Source organism: Scleropages formosus, chromosome 14 (genome assembly GCF_900964775.1).
Source record: "Scleropages formosus chromosome 14, fSclFor1.1, whole genome shotgun sequence".
NCBI classification, from domain to species: Eukaryota; Metazoa; Chordata; class Actinopteri; order Osteoglossiformes; family Osteoglossidae; genus Scleropages; species Scleropages formosus.
In genome coordinates this window covers 13,347,875-13,363,727 of record NC_041819.1, presented here as the reverse complement: position 1 = coordinate 13,363,727, position 15,853 = coordinate 13,347,875, and the positions used below count along the sequence as shown (strand labels likewise).

At 41.0% G+C, this 15,853-nt stretch overlaps 1 protein-coding gene across 2 annotated transcripts in view; it reads left to right on the top strand.

The window, feature by feature from the left end:
- The first annotated feature begins 741 nt into the window (after positions 1-741).
- Positions 742-15,853, top strand: part of LOC108920041 (fidgetin-like) — a 32,664-nt gene continuing 17,552 nt past the window's right edge. For both annotated transcript variants that reach the window (XM_018728495.2, XM_018728494.2), the window contains exon 1: positions 742-891. The gene's annotated coding sequence lies outside the window, so the exon portion shown is untranslated. The remainder of the gene's footprint in view (positions 892-15,853) is intronic.

The following is a 15,853-nucleotide window of genomic DNA, read 5'->3' as shown; positions in this document are numbered from 1 at the left end:
ATATTTCACATTTGTGTGATGATTGATATTCCTGTTTGATGTTTATATTAGACCTCTTGTTTCCAGTTGTTACATATTGGAGAATCTGATCATTTTAGTTAAATATCTCAATTTCACTTCATGGGTATTTCAGCATCCTTACACTTGCATTATAATAGCTGAAGAAGTCTGTATTAATCATTTGGATAAGAGAGCTAGTACAATATAGTGCTGGAAATATTCTTTGGTACAGTGTGTTTGAAAGCAAATCAGATGAATGGATTCAAAAATCTTGCCTCTTATGCTGCATAGTTTAATATTCATATTATTTTTGAGGGATTTCCTACAGGGTGGCTGGAGTGTTTTATTTTTACTCTCAGAATATATATATATATATATATATATATATATATACTTTATGAGTTTTGCATAAATCAGTGAAACCCTGAGAAGAAGTACTTACAAGACAGCCAAATCCAAAGTGCAGCTGTAATTTGAGTCTCTGCAATATATAACCAATAATAATAAAACGAATCAGAGGTATGAAACCCTATCTATCTATCTATCTATCTATCTATCTATCTATCTGTATGACTGGAGGCAGTGCGCGACACGACCACCCGTAAAAGCCCAGCCACTTGGGATGAGTCCATGAGTCCAAAGCCATTCGAATTTGGCTCCCCCGCCCACGCATGCGCAGTGCGAGGCGCGCTGGCTCTTCCCAGAGCAGCTGTTTTGGGTTTGAAATTCCAACATGGCAGAGGCTGCGCTCGGTTCTCCCTCCACTAACTTGGAATGCTTTCAGAACACGGCCATCGCCGTTTCGCCCTGAATCTCCGTTCTCCGGGAAATACGGCTCTCCTATGAGACCCTGAGCGGCGAACGCTGCTGCCTCCCATCACACTTTAGCAGGTAAGAGTTTGCACATGTAAAAACCCGGGATCGGGGGCAGTTGGAGAAAGAGAGCGGATCTGCGCCTAACAGCCCGCCGCACGTCCCCGGGCGCGTCATGTGAACCCGCAATCCAGGTGCGCGCCTTCAGCGGCAGCGGCAGCGGCAGCGGCAGCAGCTGCGCGTTCACATCATGCACCCCATGCACCACTGATACAGCGATGCTTTGGTGTGGGGTCGCACAGGGTTAAAAAGGATGATCGCGGATCACTTTGCAGCGCTCTGCGTTTGTCATTCCGCGAGACATGTGAAGTTGCGGCTGTTTAAAAGTAACTTTTTTTCCTAGTGATGAGAAGTCCAGGCATTGATCGGGGTTTGGAAGTTGGAGCAGGTCGCTGCCAGGGGAGCAGGAAGGATGCGGGGTGTTCGTGGCGGGGGGGGGGGAGGGGGGTGCATCTGCAAGGATGTCGTGTGCGAAGTGGAGGGGTCAGCGCGGTAGCGATGTGGTGTCCGGAGAGCTGGACAAAGTGCCTCGTGGACGTGGACAGTTCAAGGGTGGAACTGATCAGTGATGTGGATCTTCAGTGTCATCTTTGCTGTTCATTCCTTCTCCATCCTCATCATTGTCCTGCTCATCTCCTGCTATGGTCCGTGTCCCTCCCGGGGGGGGGGGGGGGGGGGGGTAGGGTGCCACGTTTTTTTTTTTTTTTTTTTTTTTTTTTTTTTTTTTTTTTTTTTGGGGGGGGGGGGGGGGTCAGTGGGTCTCGCAACTATTGGGAAACTGCAGATAAATCCTAGCATTTGGAATTTGTCAGCATCAACATTCCCATTCAGCCACCCACCCCCACCCCCCCCACCCCTTTCATCTTAATGCAGCAAGAAATGTTGCATTGGTCTTTATGATCTGTTTTTATATCTAAATTTCCAGCCCGACCGCAGTCCATGTAAATGTACAGAAATGTAACGTTCGGGGATTTGTATGCTGCGCGGGGCGCATCGTGTTGTGTCGGTAGAGAAAATAAATTGCACATTTGACAAAATTGACAATATGTGGAAAATACATTCCAGACATTTTCTGCTCCGTTTTGATTGCTTGAGATGTAAAACTGGGAAATTTCCGCTACTTGGGAGCGCCGTCGGACTAAAGAATGAAATAGGAGGAACTTTGGTCTTTATCGATCACGCAAAACCCAATCATAGCCCCATTTTAGAATAAAAACAACATGCCATTAATAGCGTTTCTCTTTCGCTATTAGTTTACATCCTGTCCTTGTGTCCAGCTCAGTTATTATTATTCGTATGATTTATTCATAGTGGTGTGGAGTTTGCGGAAATGTTTCCGACTTTCATTGAAAAATGTTATTAAACGCAGTGAATCCGCGGCGTGCGCCGCTGTCATCCATTACATCCGCGGAAGCACTTTCCCAAAACAAATAAAGAAAAATAAATTATTGATTTGATGGGATTCTCATATGAGGATGGACAGGGAGCGAGCGGCGTTGCGTTCCTACTTGTTTTCGATGCGCATAATTTGCGGGGCGAATGAGCGCTTTTGCGGGATTGATGGCGGAGCGCGCGGAGTCGCGCGCGCGGCGCGGGGGATGTGATTACCACATGGCACATTTCCCCCCGCGCGCATGTTAAAGCTCCAATATATATTCACACGAGATTGGTCCCCCAGCCTCCGACGAGCCGCTATATCGCCTTTATACATTTTTAAATCGGGGCAAAACGGAGAGCAGCTTGGATCTCCGCTATCTGGACGCCGGAGAGAGAATTAAATGTTTTTTTACTCATTAAACCCAGGGGGGCTGGAAGTGGGCATGGAGCTGGACAATGAGATCGCACTGACTGACGAGGACTACAATTAATAATAATAATAATAATAATAATAATAATAATAATAATAATAGCCTTTAATTAGCTGACACCTTTGTCCAAAAGGACTTACAATGTCAGGTAATCAGTTTTACCATGATTTAGTCTTTTATGTAGCAGGGTCTTCTTGCTGTATCAATTCAGGGTAAGTACCTTGACCAACTTGAGCACTACAGGAGGAGCAGGGGGATTCAAACTAAGGACCTTCCTTTAGATTCATATTAGGTAGTAGACCCAAACACTACAGTACTTGGTGTCCCATGAATCCAGACTGCACATTCTTGTCACTGTTATTTTCCACACAAATGCTGATTTGGTATAATCAGTATAGATACAGCAACAAGTCCAGTGTTCGTACTGTCGCTGATTGCATGCATTGCTGCCTTGGACACAAAATATCAGAGCCATACCGTGCTTAAATGTTGTTAATTGTCTTACATGATTGTTGGCTTTGACTCATGAGTGTATGACATTTGATTTGTGATGTGCATAGACTCTGTTTGCTTTTTGAGTGAGAAAATTATTGCAGAGCCTGTAAGTGCAATGAACAAAGTCATGTGAAGAGCACTGAGACATTTGACATAAAAGTCAATTTTAATGCTGCTATTTTTTAAATTTTTTTTTTTTTTTTTTTTTAGGTGGGGGCAGTTATCTCTACTAAAATGCTATATGAAAGAAATAGAGATATGTTTAATAACGTTTTGATGTATTTTCATTTGGTCTGAATTTTAGAAGTTTTTGATTAATGGAATAACCTGCTTTTGGCAGTTTTGCAAGAGGAAATAATTCAGATGGCAAAACAAGATATTTATTGCCAGAAAAAGTGTCTGTGATACAGTTTCCATTAAAGAGCAAACTGTACTTAAATGGACTTTGTAGGTGGATGGTGAAACAAAAGATGTGGTTTTTTTTTCTCTTAAATATTGTTCATGTTGTCGGAGAGTGTCGTACAAGCTGTATGCCCATATGTGAAACACATTTTCTGTGTAGAACCAATTTTAATAGGATTTTTGTGTTGAATGTGCTCAATAGAAAGTTAACGTTAATGTTTGTGTCGTAACATTTGCGTGGTCTGACAGCTCTCTTGAGATAGATGTGAGCTATGAGAAAGCAACAAGAGTTACTACTTCTAAGCTTTGCGAGGGAAAGCATGATTTTGCACTTGCATTTTCCTTTTTCATCTCTTTTGAAAACAAGTTTTGATGCATTGTGGGGGGAAAAACACATTTTTAAACTTCCTGAAACAGCCTGTACTGCAGAGCACTTCCTGTTGCAGCGCATACTTCAATGTGGGTCCATTGTTGTAGCCAGACAGATATGTATTCTTTCAAAGTTCATATCATTTATTTTCAGAGATGGTCTTGTTTTGTGAAGTCCACAGAACTTGGTATTTCCTGTTGATCTGCAGGAATAATTTCCAGCGCTTTCCTTGCTGGAGCGGGAGGATGGAATTGTTCTGCTCAATTTCCAGGCAACGAGTGCTCCCACTCATAAGCTGTCACATTATATGCACATATCTTGATGATGTATGTATTGCTGACATTCGGTATGTTGTGCTGTCCTGACTGTTGCCAACACATACGTCCTGAAGATAAGTGAATATAATGTCACAGTTTATGAGATGAAACCCTGCAAATCGAGGCGTGTTTTTTTTCCACATTTTGAAGCACCTGAAAACCAGGTATAATATTTCTAGAGGAAGAGGCTATGCAAAGAAGCTGAACTAAGGGCTCGAGTGTAGTGTACAATTATGGGAAATCTGCAGTTGTACCTTTGACCGAGCTACCGTACTTTAAACATTTAACAAATGTTCATATCAGAAAACATATTCAACGTATTTAGACACATTTATGGATGCTCATTTTATGTCATGCTTTAGTTAACATATAAGTCTGGAAACGGTTAATTCTGCAGTTTTGTTTGTATTCATACATGCGTTCAGGTCCATTAAGAGCCCTTTAAAAGTAGAAAGTGTATTGTGGAAGTGCCTGCATTACACCTGATTTCCCTGTAAGCTTTTCAGATAAGAAATGTTATATGACACGGCAGCTCCATTTATCCCTGACGTTGTTACACTTATGATTGCAATCTGAAGGGGGAGAAGCTTGGGGCTGCGTTTTGGACGGCATTCGATGACAGACGGACTACTCTTCTGTCATCACCCACTTTTCTTGATGTCTTCCATGTTGACATGTGAGGGGAAGGATATCTTGTGGTAGTCTGTCAGAAGATTTATAGGGCTGGCTCGCTGGACAAAAAAAAGTCCCGTAAGAAACGATCAGTACGTGCGGTTGTGTTTGATTGCTCTTAAATGCAATTTTTCATCTTTTCCATCAAGAATACCACTTACATTGCTGTTTGCGGAAATGGTGCGATCCACTAGATAAACAAAGCATAAGCCTTGAAAGAAATGTGATTTCCTAGGGCCTGATATATCAATTAATAACATCTTGAGAGAAGTAACAGCATCTCATGGCTACAATTTACTACAGCAGTGTATTCTGCTGGTCCAGAACTGACAGAAGTCAAGTAAATGTTGGTAAGAAACTATTATGGTTACTTTTTAATGGCAGCTTATATACCCAATTAGTGTCAGGGCTCTTTCCTTTTCCGTTTCCAGGGAAAAATTAACATTAGATATTAATCAAACGTGTTGTACGATCTCAGTGAGCAAGGTCTTTCAGACGGCCGTGATATGAGACATTAAAGTATCTCAGTTTTTGAACTTTTTCCCTGTTGTCTGGAGTAAGCGGACATGAAATGAAGACAGGCATGAAGGCCCAACAGAAACGATCAAGAAGTCTGATTTCGCTGAGAGATACTGGCATCCCTGACATTTCAGTTTGGAGTGACTTATTGGGTTGTGTAATAAATCAGAAGGAAATTTAAAAAAAAAAATAAAAAATAAATAAATTACTATATACTGCATATAGTAGTATATGCTGTATATAGTAGTAGTGTGTATATATATATATATATATATATATATATATATATATATATAACTTGCTTATTTGATTTGCATGTGCATTTCACAGCCTCTGTGTTACTCAGTTTCTCAGGTGAACAGATTTCACATTGAATTTCCAATGTCTACTAAATGTTTAGCTTACAGGTGTACTGGACAGCAAATGCAGCGTAATCTTTCAATATAGGCTGGTAACTAGTACTTGACAGTGGAATGTATTTCTTAATCATGCTGGAATATACATATATTTCACAGCCATATATGGATTAACATTTATTCTGTTGGTCTTGTGTAAGAGAGCAAAAATATGTCCACAGGTAGAATATTGTAAGATATGCAGGATGATGACATGTTGCATTCCAGGTGAAATGATGCGAGTAACAGATTTACCCAAGCTTGTCACAGTGTGCATGGGATCCAGATGTTTCTTTGGTAAATCAATAGCAGGAAGGAGCGCGGCAGAAATGTGCTTAGTTGGTGATTGACACAGCCTTTCATATATAGCAACCCTGCTTCTTATATTAAAAAAAAAAAAAAAAAAAAAAAACCTGGCAGCCAGCAGTCTGATGGAATTCTAATTATGGAATAAAATCCCATCACTGTTCCGTGGCCTCACCTCCGAAGAAACTCGTTTTGCCTAATTGACAGTTGTATGTGATGTTATCCATTACACACATAATGGGGCGTTTTGTCTTAATCCAGCTTTCTGTTTTAATAGCTCCTGACAAAGGCATAATGAAGGGGAGAATTGCAATTACGGAAAACAGCCCACGTTACGCTCCGCTCTCAGTTTTAGGGCTATGACAAGTGACGTGACAAACCGGCACTTTGATGCAACTTTCTCTGAGGGTGCTCCCATTTATTTACATAAGGGCTGCTCAATGACGGGTTCAAAAAAGAAAAATAAAGGAGAAGAAGAAAACGATGGTCGTTTACACCTGCCTTGCATGAACGCGGATGTGTGACAGTTCCTTTCCCGTGGGAATTATGAGAGCAAATTACTGCAGATATTTAAAGGAACCTTATTAATTGATTTTTTTTTTTTTTTTTTTTGCTCAGAACACCACTACAAAAGCGTCTGAGATTTGGACTGTGGTAGAGGACACATCACACACTCGTGATCCCTACATGTACTTTCCATTTAAAGGTGTGCCGAAGGATGCGTTTCTCCGAATGATGCTCAGAAGCAGTATCCTCATATCCCCGGTGGTAACAAAGCTGCGCTCAGATGAACCCATCGCTGTCATTTTCAAGCAGATATGTTAAGTGCAGTTTTTTTTTTTTTGTTGCCATCCTGGGAGCGGTGAAAGGAATGCCCAAAGGAGGCTCTCTCGTGTGCTGCCTGTCTGCTGCGTCCCTCTCGCCTCATGGCAGCGGGCTGTGTTGGCCTCCTGTGTTTTTCTGCGCGCTGACAAGTCTCTCCGTGATCCAGGTTTGGCCGCTTTACAGAGTGGAGGCAGCTGTCGGCCGCTCCGCTCGGAGACGCGCTGGCCCCCGCCGTAGAGACAAAGGACTGTGGATCCTCGACGTCCTTGCCCCCCCCCACCGTACCTCACCCAACCCAACCCCACTCCACTCCACTCCGCCGTCTCAATGAGACGGAGAGACGCTCTGCGAAGACAGTGGTGCTTTGCGACTGACAGCATATGGCACGGACAGTTTTTTCAATGCATATATGCATTATGTGGGCCGCGTGCTCGGGTCTCGCGTGACCCTTCACGTGTCTTTTTACTTGGCGCCCTTCTGTCTGATGTATGGCCACTGCTTCGCTTGAAAAATGCAGCGAGAATTTACCTTTGGTCTTGATAGCATTAATAGTATCTTGAATTATATTCCTGCAGCCGTTGCTCTGTGAACCCGTGCAGAAAGCGTGTGACGTGACGCTTCCTCCCTTAATATTAATTTATTTACTAATTTGACAGAAGAGCCTGAAAATATGGCACATTAGGCGCCTCCACATGTAGGTATCGTTTTAATTAAATGTTTTGATACGGACAAAAAGTAAACAATGGTAAAATGTGGCCGCATAATTAACAGGTGTTCTGAAATAATTGTGGCAGCGAAAACAATGAGAAATCTGACAGTTAAAATGATTATCCGAGCCAGTGCCCTGTTACATATGGTTTTCATTTGTGTTGAATCGCTAGTGATTTTCAGATGGAATTGAGATAAAGCACTAAATATTTCTGCGTGAAAACATTTCCACACTGCGTGCGCAGTAGTACATGTTTGTACACACAGCTGATCTGCTGCATTTCCTGCAGCTGCTCATCCAGCTTGGATCTGTTGCACAATGAGGTTTTGTGGTTCCGCTTATTAAACCCAAACCACGTCAGCCATATGAACTATCTAAATGGTTGTTCTCTCGTAAACTTGGCTAGAAAGGAATATCTAGCTGGAGAACAGTTCCTGACATTGTCGAATCCCAAACTGTACGACAAGAATTTGCCTAAAATGATGATTTCGTCAGTCTGTTTACAAACTTTTAATCTCTAATGATAAACTGAGCCAGGAATTTGTTTGTTTTTCAGATAACGGTTCAACGGTTTTGATAAATTGCGAAATGAAATAAAAATTCCAAAAACGCAGCAATGTTTTCGTTGGAATAAATCAAACGGCACACATAATCAGCGAGTTTATTGTTAATGGCAGCGATTGCTGTATGTCATGAAACTGGCCTCCTGTCCTGGGTGTACCCTGACTCATGCCCTACTCTTCCGGTGTCGGTTCCGGACCACTGTCGCACTGCATTGCACGGTATGTTATTGATAATGGATGATTGGATATATAAAAAAATATGAGGACATGCAGTGCATACACTGGGAGTACTCGAAGTATTATCAATTCAGTGCTGCCTTTTAACATTAAAGAAGGTGTAATTTAGTGCTTCTTGAAAGTGTGTGACCCCTATTTGGATGGTCATTATTCTTATATAAAATATTAGAATAAACTTATGAAATGAAAATATACTTACCTACTTGGTTTCACCAGTGTAACTCGGGGTTCACTTATTTTTACATCTGGACTACTTCCGTGTTTCTGCTACACACATGATTTCTCCTAAACCAACAGCGTGGAATTGGTCATTACACACCTATTATGTCAGACGAGAGACACTGCTTGTCATTAAATAACCATTTCGTGGTAAAACCATTGGACACGAGCGTCACATACTTTTAATCAGCACTGTATGTGCTGTAAAGAATCGGATTAACATAACTCATGAATAATTGCATAGTTTTCAGCCTGTATTTTTCACTGCATCCCCATCTTAAAAACTAAACCAACCAAACTCAGCCAGTAGTTTCAAGTACTCGCAGTTTACTTTTGTTTACAGTAAATTTACATTCACAAGCTCAAATGAATAAGCAAAGATTAGTGAAATGCAGAAAAGTGTGAAACCCAACTCTTTACAATTTTCTTGTCTTAACATTTAGATTTTTAATACTTAGAGAGAGATGTTGGAATTCTAGCAAATCAAAGCTCATTTCACGTAATATTATGGCACCCACTCACACAAACGCCCATAAATAGCACATAACTCTACTGTGTGTCCTACCACTCGTCTAATCCATATCGGTTATCAACAGAACACACTCGCACAGCTCTACTCCATGCGCCGAGAAGATTGAAACTAGAACCGCTGGCTGATACTGCGTTATAGCCGCTGCTACTCTTATTGGTGCCCCTGCGCGTTTTCTTGTACCGCTGCTTCTTACACGTGACCAAGAAAGCCGCCAGTGCTGGATGTGTGCTGAATTTCCAGCTCGTACCCCAAAGTAAGGTCATGTCATGGAGAGCCATTGGCCTTGGTTACCTCTGACCCAGGCCTGCTGCAAGCTGTTGACCAGGTGGGTGTTGCAGGTTCAAGGGGTTTGTTCACATGAGGCCCTTGAGGACCTTTTGAGTATCTTGACTTGCTCTGGGATTTTTATTTATTTAATTTGTGTTCTGTGTATGCACCCTTGTTCAACAACACTGTACTTGAATAAGGATAAATACCTAAGTGCTCTTCCCAGCAAATTATGAAATGACTTACGTTTCTTTAGGTGCTGAAATGAAAGCGACCAAACTGCATTTTCGCTGAGTCGGGGCAGCTCTGTTGAAACGGAAGTGAATGTGAACGCCTGGAACGTTCTAATACATCATAGCAACTCAGACACGGCGGAGCGAGCAATGACAGCTAAAATCTCAGTGTATGTTGCCGTAGAAGAGCCTTAAAAGCTCGCGGTTTCTTCAGTCCGAAAGCGGAAATATTTGAACGGATGCTATTTCAATTCCGTTTTCTGTTCGAACAACCAGTTGTGTCATGTTAACATTATTTTTGGTGGACTGCTAAGTATTGTGTCTTTCTTTAGTGCAGTGGACTTTGCTGCTTTGTTGCTTCTGGGACTGAAAATCCTGAACTGTATGATCTGAATGTTATGGCATTAGTGATGCTTTCGGTAATGGTGGTGAGCAGGGGTGTAAAATACAATTTACTGCCAAGTTTTGTGGAGAGATTTGAAGTGTCACGAGAAAACTGCATCCTGACCATAATGGCAAGTTTGATGTGTTGACCAGCGATTAAAGGTATTGCTGGAAAAGCAGTATCTTGCGCGGACACGAGTTTCTTGGGAGGGAGGAGACTGATTTAATGGTTCAGACTTTTGTCCGTGTGGAATTAAATTAATTTAAAACAGAGAGAAGAAAAGATTGCCATGTTAAAGAGTTCAGCGTTATCCTGGAGGATTTATGGATATATGTGGGTTGACACTTCGTTTCTGTTCATCATCATGAAATCACCTCAGGGATAGATGCTGCCATTGTACATTCTAAAATAGCCATTACAGACGAGTGAACCGTGAGCTCTCGGTTGCTTATATTCCATGAACTCCGAAGAATAACATCACAACATAAGGGATTTGAGGCACTCAAATTTATGTTAATATCGCTATGTTTTATTTTATAAAAGTTATGTGGTTATCGAATCCGAACAGGATTACATGTAACTGTGTGCTCGATGTTCATTATTAAAAAAAAAAAATAAAAATAAATAAATAAATAATAGTAGTATTAGTAGTAATAAATAAAATAAAACAAATGTAGTAGTAGTAGTAGTGTTAATAAATAAATAAATACACCAAAGCTATATATATATATATAATATATATACACTTATATACAGGTCATGTTTAATGATGAGGGAGGGGGTGGCCCAGTAGCATTCAGCAGGCAGACTCGGAGCAGCAGATGTCCATTAGCAGTGCATGTACATGTCCACTCTCATGTAGAGTCTCGATTAATGGAGCTTTGAACAGTAACGCATGTTGTATCGAAGAGCGAATGACACACATCTACAGCTGATCCATATGGGCCCACATCTGAAATGAGAACGCACGGTTAAGTAGGGAAATGGGTTATATAAAATCGAGACTGCATTCTGTTGCTATTTTCTTAAGTTTATTCTGTATCCATGCCCTTAGGGATCTTAATATTAATGATACAAAAAAAGGAACGTTACATATTAAAACTTATCCTTTTTAATACTTTTGTTGGCCTCTGGTTGTGATTTTAATCGGCAGCATCTTTCCGGTTTCGTTTTTCACTGCAAATGGAGGGAATTTTGTGAGGGGGAGGGGTTTGGCATCTTTCGAACGTCTCCGAAGGAACATTGTAAGGCCTGGATCAACCTTAAGATTCTTCGGAAGCCAAGGCACCATCAGGCCTTTGATAGCAAACCCCTAGTTCTTAATTTTATTGAGGAGTTTTATTTAATGCATTCTCGGGGTATTAATCACTGCAGAATTTTCCCTGGAAAGACTTGGCAACTTTATTGTTTTGCTGCCTGGGACTGTAATGGGTGTTTAATTACTCAATAAAGACGGGTTGTGGATTCCCTTTCTCCTGTGTGCTGTTAAAACCGTATTGATTTTTGTTCTCTGAAGCAGCATGAACCCAAGTAAAGCAGAGTGAGAACAGTGTGCCTGCCAAAGTGAACAAGCTATTAAGTGAGTCTTCCTATTTCTTTTCATTAACCTTAAGTAGTGAAAATTGCTGTAATATCGGATATACATATATACGTACATATATGCTCTCTTTCTTCATTGTGCTCTTTTGTCATACGTGGGAATATTTAACCCAGAATCCCAAATTGCTGTAACTGGAATGGATTGCAGACCCCTTTGCTTTGTGATTTGGAAGGGTGTTTTAAACCCAGTAGCCACTACATTTTTCTTTTTTCCTCCTTCATTATTTAGTCCAGAAGGCCACTGTGGACGGAAGGTAGAGGAAGGTTTTGTGCGTGTGTGCGAGGGGGCGGAATAATTTTGCATCTGACAGTGGCGAGAATGTGCGCAGAGCAAGTCGGTGTGTTATAATCCCACTTCCAGCGCTGGGGAGCGTATGGTCCGCAGACACCTGTGCGGGACGGGCTGCTGTGTTTTCTCGGTGCTCTGTCTGTGTGCGGTGGCCTCCAAAGGAATCGACAGGCTGCTCCTACGTGACTCTGTCCGTGGTTTCGTCCAGTAAGCTCATATTCGGAGCCATATTCCGGCGAACGTACATACATATATGCAGCGCGCATAATCCTGAGACTTTTCTCACGTGGAACAAGACTTGACAACTGCTGGACCGTTCGCTGCAACACATATAGTTTTTGTACCTTTGTACACGGCTACCTTGCATCTGCTTAATGACTCAATGACATCAAACCACAGTGAAATCTGTTCTCAGAAAATATGTGGTTTTCTTGGAAACAACACAGTGAGTAATGGCCGGATATAAATATTTCTGAGCGTGGCTGCTCAGAGTGTTAAGTTCACACGGATCAGCGCTACTTTCACAGTATCTCTCCAAAGCTCCCACTTAAAATAGAACATACATCTTTGCTATATGAATGTAGCGAGTAGTAGGGTAGTACAAATAGAATAAAAATGCACACGCAGATGTGTTACCACGATTCTTGTGAGGGAGTTACAGAATAGGGAATATTTAATTTCATTCATATTTCATGGGTCTCCCCGGCTGTTTTGTACCATCTGATGATCTTTCACAGGAGTGTTCCTGAAGCACTGTGACATGATCCCTTATAAATGACAGGATAGTAATATGGCACTTAACTGCCAATGTACAGGGAGGAGAATAAAAATTAACATGCCTGTTACTTTTGACTCTAATGTCAGAACACTCAAAGCACAGCCACAGCCGGTGAACAAGATTTTTTTTTTTTTTTCCCCCCAGCTTATTGCAATGCAGATATTTGTTCACTCGCTAATATTCATTACAGTTTTCCTGGAAAATATTAAGTACTACTGAAAATATTTAGCATTTTTTTATACAAGGGTAAATCAAAAACTATACTAAAATGCTGGAGGATTTATGAATATATTTAAAAAAATTAGTAGTAAAAAAAAAAAAAAAAAAGTCTGCCTGATATTTAAAATTACTAAGCTTGGTCAAGGTGTGACCTTACCTTGTGTACCGTATATTGATGAGTGGGATTTGCCTCGTAATAGAATTGAATCTAATTAATTAGGTTTTAATTTAGCCAGTGCAGAACCTGCATATGCAGCATATCCGGATCGCCTCATTATTCAGCTTCATAAATAACTGTGTATGTGTGGCTTCCTAAATTCGTGCAGATTCCTGGACGTGCAGATTTTTTTGTGAGCTCTTTTAAATTATTTCATTGTTATAACACAAAGCATTTTGCTGCCTTCTGTTTAAGATGTTCTTTTTTTTTTGTTTTTTTTTTTTAAACTCTTGTAAAAAAGTGGAATAAAAAGAGAAAGGGAACTGGAATGTGTAGTTTAGCTGTGTTCCTGACAGTGAACCAGTTGTGTCAAGAATGATTCTGCAGGTGCTTCTGTTGTGAAGATTATATATGTTAAATATTAGCACCACAGTTTTTTTCCCCATCATCTAATGTGGTCTTTATACTGTCTTGCTGTAATAATTTTTTTTTCCTGTTTTTCCCTTCTTTCTCCCTTAATTTAACATCTTCTCCTGCTCTCCTCCCATCTCCTTTTCTCTTGTGATTCTCCTGTACTTTAGAACGGTGAATCCATAATGTAGGCAAAACTTTCTGTTCTGTAGCTCTGTGGATTACTTGTCTCCTTGCCAGATTATGGCAACAAACTATGTTAAAATCTTCATTTCATTCACCACTTTGACCGTGCGGTCCGGCAACCCTGCCTGACCTCGGTCCTCAGAGCTTTGGTTTTCTCTGCCGTAGTTTAAAGAGTTTTGCTAAAGTTCACCTGCAGGACAAGAACTACTGCAAGGCTTGAGCAACGAATATTCCTGTAAATATCTTCCCAGCTATTGGTTTTTATCAGCCGCAACACAACACTTTTTGTGAGATTTGATGCGAGAGTCCGATTTTAGGGTTTCGAACATTGGGAAGTATTACTTTCAGCAACTCAGATATTAATTATCTTTAATGTATTTGACTATATTATAAAACTCCAAATGGATAACATACACAGTGCCACTTGAAATTATGTAAACCCTGTAGGGATGACCATTATTGTTGGATAAAATATTAAAATAAACTTATAACATCTAAATCTTACATCTTCAAATAAACTTATAATATGAATAGATGAGGATTTACCTACCTGATTCTCCTTACCTACTTGGTTTAACCAGTGTAGCCTGGGGTTCACTTATTTTTGCACCTGCTCTACTTCTGCTATTCTACTACACACATTTTCCTCTAAAGCAACATATGGAACTAATACTACACACCTATTATGTGACACTCGGGCTTTACATACTTTCGAACAGCACTCTATTAAATATTTCATTTAAATGTGAACTAAGTATCAATTAAGTACCTTCTGTGTCACCGGTCCTTGTGTCGATGATCAATTGTAGTGGGCTGCTTGGTGAAAAAGATCAAATTTAAATGCACAATTTTAAATATAGCCTTTTATTTGAGAAAATCTTCCTTATTTTTATTTGGCTGGTATGAACTGCCTTTTGAAGGACGTGCATCACTTGTTCTTCTCACATGTTCTCAGTAGTTCATGGGGAGCTCTAGCTAATTTCGCCAATGGCCGATTGGTTGGCCTGGACCACACTTGGCCCCACGCGCATAATGAGTAATGCTACGAAAGCTTGAAGGACGCAGCGGCCTTCTACTCCTCCTCTTCCTCGGAATGTAAATAATTAGTCAGTGGTTTAGCTATGAAATCTTTCTGCGCTCAGTGCGAAATCCATGAAGGAGTCTTCCGGAATACTTTGTTTGCCCTTCTTCTTGGCTCATTTCCTCCGAATCTCGGAACGCTTAACAGGCAATCTGCACCGTGCGGCCCACCCTGAGCTTCTCCATCCTCCTCTGCGGGCCTCATGTGGCTGTTAGTCTCAGTCAGCACTTTATTGCAAATTGTTTCCATTGCTACTCATTAGGCTGGACAGTGACCAGTGATCCACCATGGCCTATTGTAAATCTGCACTGCTCATGGAGTTTATTATTGCTAGGGGTTAAGGCATCTTGCTCCAAGCTGAAACACACTGAACAAAATGGGTTCACATATACGGACCGTTTTACCATTATCGCCCCTTAGTTATGTTAAGAATTAGAAACCTAAGTATTTTTGAAGGCAACCTTTTCTACTTCAAGCTGATCTCTGCTTCCCAATTTGCTTTCATGTCCACATTACACAGGATCCCGGTTTGACTTGAAAGAAATTGCCAAAACCACCTTCTCAAGTTATGAGTGTAAATGCAGGGTTTGGACTGGAACTATTAACATGTATTAAATCAAACTGTTTGATCTGGAGATTTTGAGAAGTAAAGTTAATGACCGGTTGTTGGCCATTTTCCTTCTTCTGTGGCGTTAACGGTGGCACAAAACTGTCAGAATTACATTGCGGTATTTTTTTTCCCACAAATCTGGCAGATAAGGAGGAAGATCATGAGAGGTACATAGCTTGTTTACCCCCCTCCCCCATCAGCTGAGCCTTCACAGTTGCATTCTTGCTGAGCTGTATCCTGTGTCTCCTGCCAGATCAATACTGGAATGACAACGGAACCTGGGCATTGAGGGCTTCTAAGCTTTGAAAGTAGACCTTAGTCCGTCAGGGGCGTATTAAAGAGCTCAAGATGTGAATTACTGTTTCTTCCAAGTTCAGGGTTATTGTGTGTGTGTGT